This window comes from Cynocephalus volans, chromosome 8 (assembly GCF_027409185.1).
Source record: "Cynocephalus volans isolate mCynVol1 chromosome 8, mCynVol1.pri, whole genome shotgun sequence".
Taxonomy (NCBI): domain Eukaryota; kingdom Metazoa; phylum Chordata; class Mammalia; order Dermoptera; family Cynocephalidae; genus Cynocephalus; species Cynocephalus volans.
The window spans coordinates 7,623,105-7,641,413 of record NC_084467.1 but is presented as its reverse complement, the minus strand read 5'-3'; the positions used below and the strand labels follow the sequence as shown (position 1 = coordinate 7,641,413).

Here is an 18,309-nt window from a genome sequence, read left to right as displayed (position 1 = left end):
CCAGGCTCCTTCCTCCCTCCTGTGGTGGTTCTGCCACTGCCATCAGGAGGTCGCGGGCACCCCTTTGCCTTGCTTTTGCTGCTCACTCTCACTTCCCAACCTCCTTGGAAGGGAAGTGTTCTCTTAAACCCGTGAACGGTGATGGTGGACATTGATGGGCTCAATATCAGACACTGTGCTGGGCTGGCAGGACTCCCCAGATGAAGTGAGTTATGTTAGTCTCATCTTCTGACCCCATTCCACTTCCTTTAAAAAAAATTACTCATTTTTTTTGAGTAGATTAAAATAGACATAGTGCAGAATTCAAAAGGCTGTATGGTGAAAACTAAGTCTTCCTTTGTCCCTGGATTCACAGCCACTCAGTCCCCCTCCTGCAAAGTGACCACTGTTAACCAAAGTCTTTTATGTCTTAACCAGAGGCATTCTACACTTATATAAGCACGTCATGTACATGCGTGACTGCACACATGCGTGACCGTGCACACACATACACTATATATGTGTATATATTTTTTCAAAACTGTAATACCTAGTGCTTTGCTGTGTACTTCTTTCACTTAACAGTAAATACTGGAACTCATTCCACAACATCATCAGAATCATTGTCGTCACTGTTGTCATTTGGCCAACACCTCTTGAGCTCTTCCTGTGTGCTGGGTGTTGTTATAAGTTCTTTATTTATGTTAACTCATTTACTCTTCACAGCAACCCTATGAATTAAGTACTGTGTCGTCCACAGTTTGCAGATGAGTAAACTGAGGCACAGAGAGGTTAAGTAACTTGTCTGAGGTCATTTAGAACCACCTTACTCATTTTAATGGTTCCATGGCATTCTATTAATTGGTTATATTAACCCATCTCCAATTGGTGAGCATTTGAGTTTTCTGTCTTTTATTACTATGATAGGGTGAAAGGTACAAATGTTTAAAATTTTAGTATTGGGCCGAGCCCCTGGCGCACTCGTGAGAGTGCAGCGCTGGGAGTGCAGCGACGCTCCCGCCCCGGGTTCGGATCCTATATAGGAATGGCCAGTGCACTCACTGGCTGAGTGCCGGTCACGAAAAAGACAAAAAAAAATAATAATAATAAAATAAAATAAAATAAAATTTTAGTATTGCCAAATTGCCCTCCATAGAGAGAGTAATATTTTAGTGTATTTATTTTTTATTGGCAGATGGCCAGAACGGGGAATTGAACCCTTGACCTTGGTGTTACAAGGCCATGCTCTAACTGCCTGAGCTAACAGACCAGCCTAGATAGTGATGTTTTATATGCCCACCCAAATTGTATGAGAATACCTATTTCCCCCATACGTTGACCAAAAGTCAAACTTTTTGGTTGTTGATAATCTGACAGGTGAGAAGCTGTATATCATTATAGTTTTAATTTTAATTTTCTTTATGAGGAAGTAGAGCATCATTTCATGTCTTTAAGAGCCATTTATGAACAATCTATTATATCCTTTCTATTAAAGCCCATTTCTTTCTTGGGTTGGCAGTCTCTCACTGATGTACAAGTCTTCTTTTTTTTTTTTTTTTGTGACCGGCCCGCACCACGCTCAGCCAGTGAGCACACCGGCCATCCCTATCTAGGATCCGAACCCACGGCGGGAGCACCGCTGCGCTCCCAGCGCCGCACTCTCCTGAGTGCGCCACGGGGCCGGCCCCAAGTGTTCTTTATATATTGAGGAAGTCCGTTCCATGGCTATGATATGTGTTACACGTATTTCCCCCAATTTGTCATTGTTCTTTTGATCATATTGTTTTTTCCATGCAGAGTTTTGATTTTTATGTAATCAGATTTTTTAGTCTTTGTTACTTCTTGGTTTCAATTCTTATTATTTTCTTCTCCAACTGTTTTCCTGTGTTTTCTTCTAATGTCTTTACTTTCTATTTTATATATTTAAAACTTTGACCCATAACCATGGTATCAAACCTAGCATCACCAGAAATGGGGCAAACTGGTGTTAGGCACCTCCATTGGGACATCTTGCCAAAATGTTTAACCTTTATCTAATTCTAAGGAAAAAATGGACAAATCCAGATTGTGAGACATCCTAAAGACAATGGTCCTGGACTCTAAAAAATGTTGATGTCGTGATAAACAAGCCAAAGCTTGTGAACCATTCTAGACTCAGGAGGTTAAAGAGCATGGGAACGCCATGCAATTGAGATCCTTGATCGGATCCTGGATTAAGAACCAGTAAAGGCCAAATTGAAGGAAAGGGGGAATTGGGGAAATTTGGATATGGGTTGTAGATCAGAGATACTACTGGGTCAGTATTGAATCTTTGGGGCGATAGTGCTATTGTAGGAGAGTGGCCTTAGGAGATCATGATGAGACATTTAGCAAATTACCATGATATCTGCAACTTACTTTGAAATGGTTCTGGAAAAGAAGCAATGTACACTCCCCAACATGTACCCACAGCACAGAGGGGTGCCAGGCAAATGTAGCAAAATGTCACCAGAGCTGATTCTGGGGCAGGGTGTTGGACATTCATTGTGCTGTTCTTTGAGCTTTTCTGTCGCTTTGGAATTTTTCAAAATAAAAAGGTGGGGAGAAAAAAATCCAACTTTATTTCATCTGAAATTTATTTTAGTCGCAGGCCCCTTGCCTTTGCTGGGCTCTCCTGTGTCACTGTCCTGGGTTTCTGGTTTCTTTCCCCTTTGCAGCGTGTTTCCCTTTCTCTTAGGAACTTCTTTTTTGGGTGAGTTATATACTTTTTTTGGACTTAGAAGTTTTTATAACAAAGTATCTTTCTGGCAGACTTCTAGAAGCAGGTAAGAACTGGCATGCTTTCTCCTGTGTGTCGACGCCTGTACTTTTTTTTCCTTTAACATTGCATTATGTGCTCCAAGCAAATTTGCAAAGAACTTTAGTTCTCTGGATTTAAACAAAGTCTTAATCCTCAGAAATGTCATCAAACTAATGTGTAGTGTAATTAACCTCTCAGTGAACCTTGATATTAGCTTTTTCCTCTCAGCTGAGAATTTTTGCGAGAAAGCAGGTTCTGCTTGCATTCTGTGGAGATGAGCTTGTAAAAAGACTCCTGGGTTTCATTTTGTGAAATGTGGCAGCCTTGGGTGAGTTGTTGGCCTGTAAAACCAGGAATCTTTTTGCCAGGGGAGCTCTTAACAGGCCAGTTTTGCCGGGAGCTTCTGCTCTCTTTCTGTGGTTTAGTGACTAATGGTTTCGTGGCTTAGGAAATGGGGATGTCATTACAAATGGGTGATGGGGATTTGGCTCCTGAACTGGACTGCCAGGGTGTGCCCAGCTCTGGGTGTTTATGCATACACCCATTGGGAATGGGGACAGTTTCTTTCTGGGCATCCTCACACTGGCCCCTGGGCCTCCAAGCCCATTTCCATCTGCCCTCCTGACTTTTCCATGGTGGCCCTGGCCTTGAGCAGACCCTCCAGGGGGCTGTGGGTGGATTCCTGCTGTCGCAGGTACTGTGTTTCCTGTTTCCTTGGGGCATGTGTGTTTTTTCTGACATTCCCTCGCCTCAGCTCCAGCCATCACCATCTGTGCCTTGAGACTGGATAAAGGCCTTGTGATGACCCATTGGGAGTTTTCGTCTTAATACCATTTCCCCCCACGAGTTAATGGCATAAACACTTGGGAGATTCTGAAGGTGTCTTTGTTTAAAACATTTTTGGATTTTGGTCATCAGCTTGTTAAACATTTGGGAAGGAAGGAAACTGAGTCCTCAGCAGCCTGTTAGGGGAAGTTTCCTCCTTCCTTGGATTATGTTTTGTTCCAAGGCAGCCGGAGGGGAAAGGAGAGGGAAGGTCGCTGCCTCTGTAGTAGACAGAAACAATTACCCAAACAAATAAACAGCGTGGCTTGTAGATGTGCGCTGTCCTGAAGGCTTGCAGTCTGTAGCACATGGGATGTTTGTGAGGTAAACAGACACACCTATGTTTTATGCAGATTAGCACATATGTGTGCTGAGAGCCTATGGGAAAGAGGCAGTGGCCTTAAATCTTATTTTCTTAAGTGTTTGATTGGAGGGGGTTTCACCTGGAGCCTCTCAGCTAGGTCCCAAGGATGGCCATCCCCAGAGGTGGGCAGTGAGGAGGGGCTGGCTCTGGAAGCCAAGCCTGCTGCTTCTTGGGCAAGACTGGGGAGACTGAGCCCTCATCCTGCAGGTGACCTGATGGATTTAATGACCCTCCAGCAGGACGCCGGAGGCTTTCCCAGCCCTGGGATTCTGAGGGGATGCAGCAAACTCAGTTCAGGAAGCTTGTTTATTTGAACCAGTTATAGGAGACTTTACTGGGGGGAAGCCGCGGAGGGATTGTGGGCAAAGGGAGAGGAGCTGGTGAGGGTGATCTGGGCAGGCCAGCCTGCGGGGACTCGGAGCACTGGGAGGTGAACTCTGTGAGTGAGGCTTGTCCCCGTAAGAATGAGGCTTGTCCCTGTGAGAATGAGATGACATGAACCTGTCAGTATGGTTCAGAATGAAGGGACCTTACGCAGCTCATGGAGAAATCTGAACTGCCTCCGCCTGATGAAAAAATAGTGCTGTGTCAGTCCTTTCTGCCTCTTTAAAATACTTTTACATTTCCCGGGCCGACCCCGTGGCGCACTTGGGAGAGTGTGGCGCTGGGAGCGCAGCGACGCTCCCGCTCCTGCTGCGGGTTCGGATCCTATATAGGTATGGCCGGTGCACTCACTGGCTGAGAGCCGGTCACGAAAAAGACAAAAAAAAAAAAAAAAAAATCAAATAAAATACTTTTACATTTCCCAATGTAATTAACATTTTAAATTGTGACCCTGCACGAGTTGACATAGCTGTGGACAGTGGGGTTGGTGGAGCTTCTGTGGGCTGAAATTTCCATTCTGGCCTTGTTCTCTGGAGGTGACCCAAGCTCTGTGAAACCTCTGGGCCAGGCTCCTTCCTGGGATTCTTAGGCCTGGAACTGGTCCTTGCAGCCTGAAGTCTACTTCACCCCAGTCTCTAGAAGCCTGACCGGAAGAGCAAATCGAGCTTTCCCGTTAAGAGGCTTCCTCAGCCTGCTGGGGCTCTGTGGTGTTGATCTAGGTCACTGGAGAGGTAAAACGTCCTTCTACCAGCAGCTCGCATGGATGGTCTTGTGATGCCCTTGCTCAAGAAGCTTCCTGCCAGGCGCACAGCCCATGGTGAAGGTCGCCTGGCCTGGGAGACCTCCCACCCAGGAGCAAGTAGGCATTTGCTGAAGATCCCAGCCCTTACATTCACTTATAAATAGACAGGCTCTGAATTCTGCATTACCCATCCCCCTGGAACCTGCCAGAGCTGAAGGTCATGAGTCAGACTGAATTAGAGGAAGATCTGTGGCTGGATTTTGTAGGCACGCTGGTTACTGACTTCAGGTCTTGGGCTCTGACTTGGCCAGGTTTCAGGGCTCCAGCTGTTCTCTGGGAGGAAAAAGAGAATCTCTTTTTAAGTTAAGCAGAAAGATGCCTTTCTTTCCTTCTGTCCTTGTTCCCTGCTGTATGGAGATAAAACCTCCACCCACATGCCCCCTTGGTCAGAACTATAGAGCCTGAGGACATAGCCCAGGATCCATAGTGTTCTGGTGCAGCCTCTGCTAAAATGTCCTTGGGCTTGAAACTTCCTCAGGCTCCACATTCTCTTCCTGTTTGCATTGTTCTGAGTCAGAGGTTGTCAGAGCAGGCCCACCGGCTACTCTTGCCCAGCTGTGAACAGGTGGGTTTCACTTAATTCAGTGCTAGAAGATACAGGAGTCCTAGATGACTTTTTCTCCCGGTTGGGCCCAAATCACAAGGATAAATATTTTAAGCCAGAAGATCTGAACAGATGCCTTACACCAATCCAGTTATATGAACATTATGTATACACATACAGGCTCCTCGTCCAAGTCCTTGATGTTTTAGGATTATCTGAGGTGAGGACATTCTAAAGCTGTGGGGCATACTTTGTGGCTCACAAGTGAATCTAACCCTGGCGCCTCAAATCTATTCATTTACTTAGCCACTTATGGAGCCCCAGATGTGGCTGGCAGTACTGTTTTATCCATCCGGATTCTTCAGCACAGCACCCAGGACCTACAAGCTTTACCAGGGTCCATAAAAATATTGGAGACCTGGAAAAAAATGTATCAGCTCCCTATACACTTATGAGTTACGTGAGGATTACATTTCATGAGAGCTGTGGGTCCATTTTATTATGTTTCTGAGAATAAGGCTGTGGGAGGCCTGCCTTAAAAACCACTCTCAGGTCTGCCCTCAGAGAGCATCCAGTCTGGTGGCGAGACAAGTACTCAGACACACAGGTGCAGTGTTATAGCACAAGAAACACAGGCAGTACAAACACAGGCCTCAGGGCAGCCCCAAGGAGGCAGAGAATGGTCAGGGGGCTTGGTCTCATGAATCGGGGAGGGAAGGATGTTCTAGGCTGAAGGTATAACAGGTGCAAAGGCCCAGAGGTGTTGAAGGAGCCTGGTGCAACCGGCAACTCTGAGGTGGCCACCGAGCAGGTTTCTCACCCTGGGCACTGGCCACGCGGCACTGATTCCTGCCCTACCACTAGTATCCTCCCAGTCATAACAATCAAAAATGTCTCCAGGCCTCACTAAATATCTCCTGGAGGGTGAAATCACCCCCACTGAGAGCCACTGCTGTAGAGAGAGTGTGGTGGTAAGCTGGGCTCTGACGGCCTGCCCCTGCACCAGGCGGGATGGAAGGGACCATTTCTTCCAGCTTCCTGTCCAGCCTGTGGGTCCTGGGGAAACTGTCTCCAGGCAGGTTTGTGCCTCTCCTGGAGCCCTTTGGTCTGTGCGAGGCACCTGCTGGTGGCAGGGTTTGCTCTGAGTCCAGATCCTCTCCTCAGAAAGAAGGATGCATAGCCCTAGGGGTGCTTCCAGGTGCCTCCATCCCAGGCCCACTGCCGTGGCTCTGTGCTGGCCTTTTCCATGGTAGTCAGGACAGCCAGGCATGGAGGCTGCACCCTGGTCATAGTGGCCCTGTTTTAAATCAGGTCTGGTGGATTTGATTGAAATGCTGCCAGAACCTCACCGAAGGGCCTTCCTCAGAGAGCTCCACACCCAGAACAGAATCTGGAACAGAGCAAGTTGCGTTGCTGTGAAGCAGCAGGCATGCGTGAGCAGAGGGTGGACGTTGGGAACACTGTCACTGCCATGCTAGCAGACCTGTGGCCAGGCTTCACAGCTGCTCGCTGCTCAGTGAGCCCCAGCCACGGCCAACGGGGAGACAGCCACTGGGGACGGTCCAGGATGGGACACAGGCAGGACTCTATATATCACGGGGCCCTCGGAGAGTAACTGCAAGCCTCTCCCCACTGCCTTATGTTAGCATTTCCAAGTGGCTTCTTAATGTGTCCCCAATTTTTTTTTTTTTTTTTTGGGGGGCAGCTTACCAGTATGGGGATACAAACTCTTGACAACTTTTTTTTTTTAAAAAAAGAGGACCGGTAAGGGGATTTTAACCGTTGACTTGGTGTTGTCAGCACCACGTTCTCCCAAGTGAGCCATGGGCTGGTCCATGTTTTGCCAGTTTTTCAATGTTGATTTCAAACCTACAGAAAAGTTGAAATAGCACAGCAAATACCGTACCCTTTACCTAGATTCACCAGTGTTGACGTTTTGCTGTATTTTTCTTGTACTCTTCTCTGCCACTGCCTCTACACACATACACACACACACACACGCACACTTTTTTTCTTAACCATTTGAGAGCAAGTTGCGACCAGTGAGACATTTCACCCTTAAATACTTCAGCTTATATCTCTTAAGCACCAGGAGATTTTCCAGCACAACCATGATGAAGTCATAACACTCCACGTGTGTAACATTGATACAGTACAGTCATGTCACAACTACTGTATTTAATTTTCCCAAAATTGCCTAGTAATGGTCTTTCTGGCTCCTCCCTCTCCCCCACCCTGGTTCTCATCAAGGGCCATTCACTGTGTTATGTTGTTATGCTGCCAAATCTTATTTTCTGATTGAGGTCCAATCGGCAGTAGATTGGACTCTGGCTTTCCTTTTTTTTTTCTGTAAGGTGAATTTTCATTTTAATTTCAGTTAAAATGGATAATGCTTCTGTCACCTTCTGAGCCAGAAAGAGCTGAAAGAATGGAGGGAAAGCATGGATTTGAATCTGGGCTCTACGGCCTTGGACAGATTACTTACCTTACCTGAGGCTCCATTGTCTCATCTGTAAAATGGGAATAATTCCTACTTTGCAGGCTTGTTGTGAGGACTAACATTAAATGAAGCAATGTACTGAGCAGGAAGGAGCTTAGATGCATTTGAATTTGGGTTGGCGACCTCAGGACACATTCTCTATGCCAAGCTCATCCCCTGAGAATGGCACCGCGTCCTGCAGACTTGCTGACTTGCCACAGCGTCATCAGGAGACCTCTTTTGCTTGTGCCGTGCTGGTGGAGCACGGTCCAGGAACTTGAGCCTGGCTCTGGACCCACAAGGCTGCAGTGTGGAATTTATTAATTAAGCAGTGCTCCTGAGGTCCCAGAGTCTGGGAGGCTGTTGCAGTTTAATTACTGAGAGTGGAGCCAGAGGACCTGCAGTGCCACCCGGTGAGGGCCTCCAGCAGGGCTGCACGTCTGCCTCCCTCACCCTGCCTCTGAGTGGGTTTGTATCCATTCCCTTGTGTGCAAGAGAGCAACAGAGCAGAGTGGGTAAGAGCCTGGATGATCTGGGTTCGAATCCCAGTGCAGTGTGGGTGGTGGGGTGATCACAGGTGAGTGACATCTCCTCTCCGCACCTCCATGTCCTCATTTGTAAAGCTTTATTAGGATGATTCATTTACCTGAAGGGTTGAGAACAGCACTTGGAAAATAGTAATCCAGAGTATGTGTCAGCTGTTTCTTTAAAGCATTGTTCTCAATGGGGTGATTTTGTCCCCCAGGGGACACGTGGCAATGTAAGAGACATTTTTGGTTGTCACAACTGGAGGGGAGGTGCTACTGGTATCTGGTGGGTAGAGGTCAGGGACACTGCTAAACATCTACAGTGTTTCACTGGACAACCCCGCACAACAAGGAATTACATGGTCTAAAACGTCAACAGCATCCCTAGTGATTCTGGGCGACCTGCAGAACATGGAAGTGGGTCCCCCGTGCCCCCCAGCTCTTTACCCCTTATCATTCCTGTAAGGCAGTTGGGGGCTGGTGGGTGAACTGGGAGGGAAGAGGGGAGGAAAAGAAGCTGGGGTTATCTTAAACCTTTGAATTCTTATTGTTCATTTTTACCCCCATCTCCCATCCATTAATGAAAACTATTTACTTGCGTTGTCTGTGTCTCTTATCATTAGTAATAGTAACCAGTGTTTACTGAGCGCTTGCTCTGTGCCAGGCACTGTGCCAAGTGCTCTTTATGTTATGTAATTTTCATAACCTGCCTTGAGGCAGTTACCATTATCACCGCATTCTACAGATTAGGAAACTGGGGCTTAGAGATGGGAAAGGCTCTAAACTGTCTAAAATCCAACTTGCTGTTGTCCCTCAAAACTCCTCCACTTGAGCCTCCCCCATCTCAGCTGATAGGAACGCCGACCTTTGGTTGCTCAGCCCGAAAACCTGGGAGCCCTCACCCAGGTCCTCACCTATGTCCTTCCTCCCATGCCCTGCAGTACGCCTGCTGGCCATCCTGTGGTCTGCCAGCACCAGTGTCCCCAACCTGGCTGCCTCTAACCCTGCCTCCCTCGTCCGAGACACTGGCAGTTTTTCCTGAATTCCTGCCACGGCCTCTGCTCTTGCCCTTGCAGACCCTTCCCCGGTTCAGCAGTCAGGGAGGCTCTGCTAAACTCCAAGTCAGACTGGGCCACTCCTCTGCTCCTGGCCTCACAGGTGCTGCTCTTTCCATGCAGGTCAAAGTGGAGCTCTCACAGAGACCTCCAGGCCCTAACAATGAGCCCCCTCACTGCACCCATGGGTGCTGTTCCTCCAGCCACCCTGCATACCCCCTCCACGGGGCCTCTTGTCCAGCTCTGCTCCTGAGCTCACTCCCTCACCCCCTTCCAGCCTTACCTCAGGAAGGCCCACCTGGACCACCTCCACACTGCTGTTTCTCTTCACCTGCTTGGTTTTTATCATAGCACCTATCACCTTTGTCTATACCACATTATTTACCCATGGCTTATTTTTTGTTTATTGTCTGTTCTCTCCTCTCACTAGAATGTATGTAGAATGTATGTAGGGACGTATCCCAACACATAGTAGGCGCTCAGTAAATCTGTTGGTAGAATGAACGAACACATGTCCCCAAGGCCACGCAGCTGGTAAGTCTCTCTGCCCTGTCTACTCTCAAAGGACATAGGAAACAGCCATGCTCTGGTGCCCCCTCCCCAGGCGCCTGGCGATCACCTCCCCACCCCCACCCCACGCTGGACCTGCACGAAGCCCTCTTCCCTGTCTCATGGGATTCCGCCCTGCATTCCTCCCTGCGTTTATATGGCCATATGCATGTTGCTTTACGGACTATTCTGTGTTCTTTTTTTGACTTGGCTCTGCTCCGTGCCATATTTCCATGTATTGACACAGTTTTGAGCATAGAAGACAGGAAACAGGCCATTCGGACTTGCTTGTCTGAGACCTGCAGCGCCGCCTGGGCGGGCGTTGGGGAGCAGGGCTCTGTGGCTCCTCCCCAGCCTCCCCACTGCAGGTCTTCCTCTTCCTCAGGGCTCCTCAGGCAGCTGACTCTGAACTGGTGACCAGGGACCTTGTTTGGATGTTATGCGCCTCAGGCTGGCGGGGCTTACGGTTGAGCTCCCTTCCTTTTCAGACCCCTGCCCCCTGCTGCCTCGGCCCCTGGAGAAAGGCCCTGTTGGGCTCAGCGTGGCCCCACCCTGCAGGCTGCTCTCTTCCTTCCTCTTTCTGGGCTGAGGAATTCGCCTGGAGCAGTTCTCAGGAGAGGGCAGTCGTCCTCTTAACTATCCCAGCCAGGTCCTCCCCTCTGGTCCGCAATCCTGTCTCCCCCTGGCCCACTGCCCCAGCATGAAGGGGCTGTCACTGTTCACCCCTTTTCCCTCCAGGCCCAGCTATGACCAATTTGCAGTCACATCGGCCCCAGGTCTGCTGTGCAAGCGACTCCTGCTCCCCCAGAGCCTGTTCCCTCTCTCCTTTCCTCTGCTCCCTGCCCTTCTCTTCCTTTGTGATGTGATTCCCCCTCCCGCTTCATGTTAAGCCCGTCTTTTTCCCTCCTTTTCCTTGAGACTATTCTGAGCGGTGACCTTGCGGAGACCCTCGCCTGGGCCCCCAGCACTGTCCGCTGACCCCACATGGAGGAGACAGAACTAAGATTGAGACTCTAACAGGCCTGGATGCTGAGGGTGGTAGAAGGCAACACCCAGGCAAAGTGACCGCAGGAACAAGGACAGATAAGACTGCCCTGCCCCCGCTCCTTGAGGGGTGACAGCTCTGGGTGAGTGCTGAGTTCCAGGAGGACACTCGGGAGGGAGGGGACCTGAGAACTGGAAGTGCTGGAAGGAGAGGGGCCTCCAGCCCAGGGAGAAGGCTGCGCCTGGTGGGGCTGTGGGCACCAGCTGCTGGATTAGCCTCTGGAGTTCTGTGGCTGTTGAAGATGGGCACGGGAGGGGGAGCGGGCTTTAAACAATCACAAGGTTAATTGATGAGTGCTGTGATGGGAACAGGAGCCTGACAGCATGTGTGGGGCCTGACCCACGTGGGAAGGGTGGCCGGCAGAGCACACAGCTCGTCCTCCTGGTCCCGCTCTGTCCCCCACTTAGAAAAGCCATCTCTTCCTACCTCTCTGGTGGCTGCCCTCACTGTTCCTTCCCCCTCTGTGGCCCAGCTCCTCCTGCCTGGGGTCCCCTCCCCTGCCCCCTCGTTCACCCTCACACAGGCACTGTGTTAACCCACCCAGAGCCGGCTTACCCCGGAAGAGCCCTCTCTGCCCACGATCATCTGCTGACCAGGGCTGATGACCACATGGACTTTCCACAGTCTGGAGAGGCTCCCCGCTGGCCCCTGCCCTCTGCTGCACTGCCCAGCTGCTGCTGGCCCGGGCCCCCTCTCTGACGGCCTGCCCGCGCGGCCACCCACTCACACTTGCCCTTCCTCAGGTGCTGCTTCTCCCCAGAGCCCCCACCTAGACCTAGTCCAAGCATCTCTCAAAAGTGCCCCTGATGTCTCCTGGTCTGGCTGGTCCCCATGTTTCTACTCTGGCTCCGGAAGCCGTTGCAGATGTTCTCTGTAGCTCTGACTTGGAAGGACGAACCAGCTCACGCCATCCCTCAGCTTTCGAGCTTCTGTGGGCCTCTCGGTGAGTCCTGGCCATCCAGCCTGTTACCCAGGCAGCCCCATGTGCTGGGCCTCTCCCCACAGCCCCAGCCCCAGACTCTTCCCTCCTCCCGGCCCTTCTTTGTCCCCCCACCCAAGCAAGCCCCAGCCTCTCCTCTCGCCGGGCTCCTCTCTGCTCTCCTGCTGTACGCCTGCTGTTTCTGCACCTGGGCCATGGGTCTCGTGAAGTCACACCTGACTGACTGACTTCCTTCTGCATAAACACTTCTTGTCCCTCCTAGAGACCCACCTGGCCCAGCTCCTGGGTCATCTCGCCCTGGCTCCCGAGGCTGCTTTCTTCCAGTTGCTCCAAAAGACCAAATCTCTTCCTACTTCAGGACCTTTCCAGGTGTGCGCCCCCTGAGCACGGAAGACGCCTCCCACCCAGCTCCTCCTCACCCTCAGGTGATAGCTCAGAAGACCCCAGGGCTGGTCAAGCTCCCAGGAGCTCATCTTCAGGGCACCTTATACTTCACCTTTCTGTCCTTTGTCCCAGTGTCTGAGATGCACTTACCCCTGGGTATGACTTGATTGGTGTCTGTCTCTCCAGCTCACCAGGAGCCCCTCATTACAAATAGACCGTGGCTGCTTTGCCTACCTGTGTATTCTCCATGCTGCTGTATAGTACATGTAGATGCTCAGTAATTGTCCAGCGAATGTCTGTTCCCTCTGCCTCCCCCATTCTCTTTACCAGCGAACTCTTATTCGTCCTTCAGGACCCAGATCCAGTGACTTCTTAGAGCCCCCAGCAGCTTGTCCCTCCCCTATGTTCTTGCAGAGCTCTGCACACCCGCTGCTCTGCCACGTGCAGAGAAAAGCCCTGGGCCTTATTCCCTCCTGCCTCCGAGCTCCTCACTTGGCCCATGCGTGATATGCATGTGGTTGGCCCAGTGCAGGGCCTCTTGTTCAGAAATGATGGAGAGCGACGTCCACACCACCCTGAGTCCCCGGACAGTCCTCATCCCTTAAAGCCGTGAATTCAGCATTCCTCTCTGCTTCTCGGAGGGGTCTGAGCCCTGCAGACAGGAGGGATAATTGGCTGTCGTGGTGGCTGAAGAAACTAAAACCCTTCAGAAGTGGGAGAGGGCTCTCTTTTCATCTCCTTTTGAAGGAATGTGGGAACTTGGGTGGAAAGTTCCCCAGGGTTCCTTGGTATTTCAGTGCTTTGATATCTAGAGGAATAAAAGAGCAATTAATTGCTATAAATGGCCTATTCCTGTAGGGTTATTCTGTTGGTGAAGGGGGTAGAAGTGGTGGGTGACAGTGGTGGGTGATAGCTCTTCCAACCCGGGGCCATTGCTGGTTGAAGACACATAGAACAGAGACTCAGAGGTTGAGAGCAATGTCTGACTTTAGGGGAGCCTTCTGAATTCCATTTTCTCTGGAAAACACATTTTCCTCAGCCCCTTGGGTAAGCAAGCAGCTTTCTTTGCAGAAGTCACTGAAGACCGTGGTTTCTGAGCTATCCTTGGTCCTGCGCTTCCCTCAGAACTGCCTTTTCAAAGGGTTGTCCTTGGACTTCTGCTCATCACGGCTGAGAGCTGGGAACCCGCCTCTAATCCAGGTGCTCCGGGGCACACAGGGGCTCATGAGGTCTGTGGCCCCTGCAGTGGAGGTGGTGGCACTGGAGCTGGGGACAAGGCTCCCTGGGACCCCACCTGCCTCTCCTGGGCCTCCCACCCATCAGCCATCCACGCTCCTACTGGATTAACCTGTCCATGTGACCTGAATGGTGAGATTGTATGTGGGAGACAAAAGAAAAGACACAATTCTCTGTGATCCCTGGAAGGGCATGTTTGGGCCAAGCAGGCCCGTGGCCAGGCGTGTATGTCTGTGATGTTTACCTGTACAAGGGCAGACGGTTGCCAAGCACACAAGGCGAGCGTCGTGCACAGAGGAGGCGGGGCACCGAGTAGTGGTGCCTTGCTCGGTGTGTTGTGTTTGCTGGGCGGGACGTCGTCTCGTGCAGGTGCAGGACTTGCCCATCAGCTGTCCTGAGTGATTCATTCTGGTCCATGATGTCTCTCAATTAGATGTGGTGACTAACCCAAGGGGAGGAGGGTGGTGTCGAGCAGGCTGACCCACTTCAGCCGGAAATGACAGGCCAGCAGAGCCGCAGTCAGCGCCTTATCCCAGAGGTGTTGGTGCAGGTTCCCTGGGCTTGCCAGACACGCAGGTATTTCTGGACTGCGGCAGAGCTCATCTCTGTGAGCTTCTGGCCAGCTGTCCCATATCCCTTAGGGTGGGGCATGTGCTCCAGGTCCAACTCTGGCAGCCGTTGGGACCCTCCTGGCTCCTCCTGTGACCCGTGTTCTGTGTTTCCACAGGGCGGCATCTTCCTATTTCTCCCTGGCCACAGCCCTCCCTTCACAGTTCAGCACCTGTTTGCCTGAAGTTAATTTCCAGAAGCAGGTAAGGACCTGAGGGAAAGGACCCTAATGTGGCCATAGAGCAGTATTGGGTGGGGGAAGGGGGTGGCCTTGGACAGCAAGCTCAAGTGCTGACTGTGAAGTTATCTCGTTACCTTTCTCCTTCATCCCTAATAATACTCATTTCTTCAGATGTGTGGGTCCTGTGGTGAATGTTGTGGTATATATTTTATATAAACTAAGTCATGCAAATATATGACATTGTATTTTTGTGCACTGTAAACATTGTAAAAATGTAAATGTACATTTTTAAATGTAGAAACTTAAAATCTATCACATTGTGTCTTAAAATGGACAAAACAAAAGACAGGTGCTGTGACTCGGGCCAGAGGGGGCTTGTGTACCTAGAGGACCACCTTGCTGTCTGGCCCAGCCTGAGCTTACTGGATATTTTCCTAGCAGGTGCAAGACCACCCTGGATTGAAATGATTAGTCTGATTTATATAAATGTGGGTATTCAGACAGCATTAACTTCACATTTATAAATAAGAATGAGTGCAGATGGCTGTGTTTGTTTTCAGTGCCACTCATGCCCATCAAAAGGGGGCCAGCTTTCCAAGCTCTTTTTCACAATGGGTTGCATTTCCCAGAGAGAGAGACCAGAGAACCACATATGCAGCCGAAACCTCCCAGCTTCCACCTTCTGCACATTGCATTCGGCAGTCTTGCTCTCCGGGGCCCTCCTGCCCTACCTCCTGATTCTTCTACAATGAGATCAACTGCTTAAAAGCTGGAAGTCACGTGGTGGTCGAGATTAGGCCCCTACAGAGGCTGGACAGGAGTGTGGCATTCAAGGGTTCCTCTCACAGATGCCCTCAAGTGTCTTTTGGAGAATATGGTGTGGACTCTCAGGTCATAGCCACAGTTCTCATTTCGTGTGGATCCTTCACAGTGGTTGGGAGCCACTTCCTCACTGTCCTTTCCTGCTCGGCCAAATGTCCTTCAAGAGAGAGGCAGGCTCAGAACCAGCAGTGTGTGTGTGTGTGTGTGTGTGTGTGTGTGTGTGTAAGTTGTGTGTGTGGCAATGTTGCATCTCCGTGTCTGGAGTGAATGTATATATCTCAGTATCTCTTCATTGTATTTGCCCAGTCAGATGTAATTTTCTGGAGTGGTACCTATTTTAACACAGCATGTGGTTGTCTACTGCATAATCCATAACCGCAAACCTCTCCCCTCCTCATTCATTAGGACAGTTGACAGTTGCCTTTTGTTTCTTCCTGTTTTCCTTTTTTTTTGGCTCCTCTTCTTTGACGTGGGCAACTAACACTGAGAAATTTTCTGAGGATTTGGAAGGGAAGCGCTGCCCCATTTTGGGCGATGGGATGTTTATGGGAAGAGCTGGGAGACCGTAACTGAGAAGCATTGTTGCTTCTGGCTCCTACGTCCGAGGACCAGATGATTAATTAGTGTGTCTCAATGAGTTGCAATTTGAGCTTATGTAATTTAAACACACTTTGATGGAGACCAATTCTTGATCCCTACAGGGGAAAATAAGAATTCTTAAGTGAAGTTAATCTGCTTGTCAGAATTGTGATGAAAATTTAATAGCACATTTGTTTGGATAAGCAGTATATCCAAGCATACTCTAACATTCTTGCAGCACGCCAGTGACTGAAATGTCATGCTGTTTGGGTTGGTTATGATTTATTCTCTTCAATTATTAATTTTCTTCGCTTTGACACACTTCTGCAAATTAGGACAGAATTATATAAACCAGGCATGACGTTTCTAGTCCATTTGGTTTGGCGTGTGAAGGGTGGGGACGTGCTCCTGGCCCCATTCTGCCCCAGATCCAGCCCTTGGTTTTCCTTCTCTGTCAGGCAGCAGGGTGGAATCGGCTCAAACTAGAGCTTGGAGAATACTAGGTGACCAGAATTTCTAGAAATGACAAGTCAGGAGTTTTCCCTGATGCAAGAAGAGTCAGTTTAAGAAACGGCCTCTGCCAGAGAAGTATGTTGAAGTGGGAGAAACCTGGCTCTGAAGACCCATTCAGGCCCCAACAACATACTAGGTCCACACCAGGCCAGCCACAGGCGCCTAGTAATCACAGCATGAGCTGTCCCCAGAGACAGTGAGCTGCAGCAGCAAAGACGGACGGCACCAATCTGTACGGGGTATGGAGGGTGGGATTGTTAGACAAGCAAAATTCTGTAAAATAGGCCCTATGTAGAATGGTTCTGTGATGCAGAACAGACGTTCTTCCAGTACACATCTACTATGTGTGCCAGGACCACAGGGTCCTGGGAAGGCGACAGCAAAAACCAGACACTACTTCTTGCCTGGGTGGGGCTGGCTCTTGGAATGACTGGAGTGTGGCCGGTGATGGGAGGATTGGGATAAGGAGAGCCAGAGCAGGAGTGATCACTTTCCTACACTGGCTAGGACTGGCCAGTTTGAAGCATGGTCAGGAGCCTCCGTGAGCCTGCTGGGGATGGGAACCACGCACTGCAGCGCTGAGCTTTGTGTGTGGCGACACTTAGTGGCCAGTCCCTTGTATTCCACACAGGACAGCGTTGGAAGAGTTTTACTCCTGGAAGCCCCCTTACTCCCAGTCTGAAGGCTTAATTGAGCATTTCCAGCATCCTTTGGAGAATGCACTAGTTCAGGGCACACTAATCACCTTGAAAATGAGAGTCCTTTGGAAAAGCTAGATTTGGTTCTGGGAGACTGGGTTAGGTACTTCAGTCTCTTTTAACACAATGGCATTTGGCCCTAAATTGACGTGGATGTTGTAGAGAGACTATTTTAGGGAGACCATGGGCTGTCTTGCCCTTCCATTCAGCCATCCTGGCAGCATTTATGAAGTGCCTGCTGGGTGCTAGGCCCTGGGGACAGGGGTGAGGGAAGCAGACTCAACCTTGGCCTTCCAGTGGAGTAGAGGGAGAGACAATAGGCAGGTACCCCAGCAGGGCACGTGCAGAGAATCAGGATAACAAGTCAGGGCTCCATGATGAGGGTCTGGGGTGGGGCGCAGAGCTGCTTCTGGAGAGGCTTCCCTGGGAAGGTGTCTTTAAGCTGAGATGAAGGATGAAAATATCCAGTTCCAGGCTGAGGGGACACTGAGTGCAGAGGCTGCTGGGGAGAGGGAACTTCTCGGCATGTTCTAGAAACAGATCGGGGGCCAGGAGGGCAGAGCAAGGGCAAGAGTAGGGAGAGGCAGGCAGAAAGGGAGGCAGGGCTGACCGGGCAGGCCTCGCGGGGTCCCAGCAGAGACTGAGGTATGTTCACAGGCGGGCTTAAGCAGGCAGCGATGCCATCTGTCCTGGTGTCTTTATAGACCATTCTGGCTACTATGTAGAGGAAAGGATGAGGACGGAAGTGGGGGGATCATGAGGAGGCCACATAGAATTGAGGTGGCTGTTGGGGAGGAGATGGAGACCACACAATGTGTGCTCAAAGCCGGGATGCAGGCCAAGTGGAGTCCGGCCCCAGACCACAGTGCTGCATGGGTGAGAAGCAAGAAGTGACATCCCAGAACCGAGCTTTCCTGCCCAGCTGTGCAGGAAATGAGGGTTGCCTGGGCATGGCTGGGACTACCTCCTCAGAGGCGGGGTTACTTCTCTTTCCTAGTTGTTAATTTGGCCCTTT

The 18,309-nt window shown here is 50.3% G+C and overlaps 1 protein-coding gene across 3 annotated transcripts in view; it reads left to right on the top strand.

The window, feature by feature from the left end:
* Positions 1 to 18,309, top strand: part of CTNNBIP1 (catenin beta interacting protein 1) — a 45,838-nt gene that overhangs the window by 8,281 nt on the left and 19,248 nt on the right. The window contains exons 1-2 of one of the 3 annotated variants that reach the window (XM_063106659.1): positions 11,365 to 11,414; positions 14,620 to 14,704. The gene's annotated coding sequence lies outside the window, so the exon portion shown is untranslated. Of the gene's footprint in view, positions 1 to 11,364; positions 11,415 to 14,619; positions 14,705 to 18,309 lie in introns of those variants that run through there. The other 2 variants (XM_063106657.1, XM_063106658.1) reach the window with 2 other exon arrangements.